Below are 3,691 nucleotides of genomic sequence, written 5' to 3' on the forward strand. Positions count from 1 at the left end.
TAATCCATTTTGAGTTGATGCTTGTACATGGTGTAAGGAGTTGGCCTAGTTTCATTTTTTTTACACATTATCTGTCCAGATTTCCCAACACCATTTATTGAATAAACTGTCTTTACCCCATTGTATGTTCTTGCCTCCTTTGTCAGATAGTAATTGCCCATAAAGGCATGGGTTTATTTCTGGCCTCTCTATTCCATTCCCTTAATCTATATCTGTTTTTATATGAGTACTGTGTTATATTGGCTACTATGAACTTGTAGTATAGTTTGACATCAGGTAGCATGATTCCTCCAATTTTGTTCTCAATATTGCTGTAGATATTTGGGGTATTTTGTGGTTCCATACAAAATTTGAGATTATTTGTTCTAGTTCTGTGAAATATGCCATTGATTGTTTGATGGCAATCACCTTAACTGTACAGAGTGCTCTGGAAAGTGTGAACCTTTTTAACAATGTTAATTCTTCCTATCCATAAGCACAGTTCATGTTTTCATTTATTTGTACCTTTTTCATTTCTTTCTTCAGTGTCTTACAATTTTCTGAGTACAGGTCTTCCAATGAAATAAAAAATGAAAATTACCTTTATCTTGTTTTTTGTTTTATAACAAACTGCTATATATCTGTTACTGGAAGTTTTTCTGTGGTGTTGCAGGAAAAGAATTTCAGGGACCCTTACATACAAAAAGTTTTAAGAGATGGAGGCTGGATTTATTAAAATTAAAAGCAACAATACTCTCTCAGAGAGACAGAGAGTGGGCAGGAACACACTGCTATGTATCCAAGGATGACACACAGGAAAGAGAATGTGAGACCATTTAATTGTGGAGTAGCAAGAGTTCCTTGTTGATAGGATCTTGGATGTTGATATGGCCTGTTCCCTACCTACAGGTATAAAAGGCAAAAAGGAAGAGGGAGTTGTAGTTTAATGGGTATGAAGTTCCAGTTTTGCAAAATGAAATATTTCTGAAAGTCTGTTTCACAACAATACGTCTATACTTAACATAACTGAACTAACAACTACTTAAAAATGGCAAAGATGGTGAAGGTACCAAAATTCTGCCATCCTGAAGTTGCCCTTTTGGAATATTGACTTTAGGCTGTTTATTAAAAAAACAAGACTCAAAGGGAGGATTTGACCCTCCCCCCTTTCCTGCCCAAGAGATTCAGACAGAAAAACGTGCTTCAGGAAGGAGATCTTTGCATGTTCCCCCAGCCTAATGGGAATTAAGTGCAATACACAAGAGGGCTTCAGGCAGGCACCTCTTAGTTGCATGCCCACCAAATCCCATTGTTTCTGAGTTGCCTAGCAAGGATTTTCCTGCAATATGTATCACTCTTCCTCAACCACCTGTAGGTCACCCACTCTCACATCTGAAATCTAATACTCAGTCTCCCACCCACCTTTCTCCTTTGTCCAAAATGTCTTATGTACCCAATGTCGTCTCACGGTCGTTGCAATTTTCATGCCTACATGAATTCCCCATGTCCGTTATTAAACCCTTGATTTTCTCCTTTAATTAGTCTCTGTTAATTTGATTATTAACTAGAAAAACTTAGATGGTAAAATAAAATGTATTACTATTTTGAGCCCACACAATGGTAAGTTTTATGTTATGTGTCTTTTACCACAATTTAAAAAAAGCATGGAAAGAGCCTTGACTGGTGTTGGGCATTGTCTTACAAACCAAAGGTCACTAATTCCATTCCTGGTCTGGGCACATGCCTAGTTTGCAGGCCAGGTCCCCGGTTGGACACATGGCAGAGGCAACCAATCGATGTTTCTCTCTCACATCAATGTTTCTCTCCTTTTCTGTCTTCTTCATTTCCCTTCTCTCTAAAAAGTAAATAAATAAAAAATTAAAAAATAAAACATGTGGAGAGAGCAAAACATTTCAATATTAATTATGGTGCATGCAAAAGTATTTGATCAGTCAAAGCATTCTGGCTGGTGCAACTTGGTAGGAGGTGATTGCATTAATGGAAAAGGTGAATATATATGAGGAAGAGCAATTTGGAGTGAAGATATTAATAGATACTCTGATGGTTTGCACCATCTCTTCTTTACTCAAGTGATTTCAGCACTGCTGCAGTAAGCAGTTTTATGTGTATTGCCAGGGTCCCAACTCAACTGGGAACAATTACACCTTTCTGCTTTTCTACCTCAGGGCTTTCTTTGGTGGCATCAGTACCCTCAGCCAGCTCACAGTTGCAACCAGGAAATGGGAGAAAGAGGCATCTATGGATAATTGTTCCAGCTTCCTTGTCCTTCTGTGAGACAATTTTGAAGAAGATTCTACAGGGTGCCTACCATGTCCCAAGTGGACCTGAACCCCAGTTACTGATGCTGGTGACCAGTTCAATAATCTATTTTCTTATTTATTTATTTTTTTTTTGCTTTTTCCCATTTCTGGTTTCATACTATAGCGACTAAAAAAAGTACTTTTCTTTCTACCTTCTAAATTCTTCTAGCTGGGCTAATAATCAAATTAACGGAGACACTAACAGGAGAAAATGAATGTACATGCTGGAGGTATGATAAGATAGAAGACCCCAAGCACATTGGGCAGTTGAGGTATATATACTATTATGAACAAAGGAGAAACTAGGTAAGTGTCTCATATTTTGAAGGAGATGGGCAATTTACAGGTAGCTGAGGAAGATCAGAACACATGTGGCAGGAAAATAGGATAGGAGCATATAAAAATCAGGCTACCAGGCCCTTGTGTGGAGTCTTCCTGTCTAATTCTAAGGTGACTATATAAGACTTGCTTCCTGAAGCAGGCTTTCCTATCTGAATCTCTTAGGCGGGAAAGGGGGAGAATCAAGGGTTCTTTCTGAACCTTTTGTTTCTTAATAACCAGCTTAAAATCAATATCCCGAAAAGCACATTTTGGAGAGACAAAACTTTGGTCTCCTTCAACACCCTCTTTTCTGCTTCTTAGGATCATTTTCTGATAAACACTAAGATAAAGATATTTAGGACATAACATTTTGTGAGTCTTTGTGTCAGCATAGGCAGCTAGATGTTAATAAAATAATGGAGTCAAGAAAATCAGACATTAGGAAGCCAGGTGAACTGGGGGACTGAATCAGATAATAAGCTTGCTTGCTTCACTAGTAAGCTACAGCTTCACAAACTCCCCAGGGAACTACTGGTCCTTTCCCCACAGATTACTGGGGTGAGAGATAGAACAATAAAGTGGAAATACCTCTGCAGGGCACATGCCCAGTAGAAGCCCAGATGGTGCATGGGGAGGTTCTTCTACTATGAGGCATGTGCAGTGGAAGCCAAGATGGCAACCACAAAAGGGAGGAGCTTAGCCTGGGAAAAGGATCAGATTGGATAAGGGACACAAAACCCTTGAAGATATAGAAAATGAATTGGTAATGGTGGAGGGGGCCCAATGCAAGCCCATTAAGGATTGCTTAATTAAATTGCATTAAATTGATTGCTTAGTTTGAAAGGGTGCTTGGTCCTTCCCAAGCTCCAGATAATATAACCCAAGTTTAACAAAGAGAATTTTAATGATGAATCTCTTCTTCCTTCCTTCTCTCTCACCCCCCACAACAACACTCACTCACCCTGTTTGTTCCCAAATCCTCTCCTTTTAAAAGCCATGCATTCCTAGCAGTGACCTGTGGCCTGGCAGCCTTGTGGACTCCAAGTGGGGGCCTGGGCACAATACCAGCC

The sequence above is a fragment of the Phyllostomus discolor genome, chromosome 1 (genome assembly GCF_004126475.2).
Source record: "Phyllostomus discolor isolate MPI-MPIP mPhyDis1 chromosome 1, mPhyDis1.pri.v3, whole genome shotgun sequence".
Lineage (NCBI taxonomy): Eukaryota > Metazoa > Chordata > Mammalia > Chiroptera > Phyllostomidae > Phyllostomus > Phyllostomus discolor.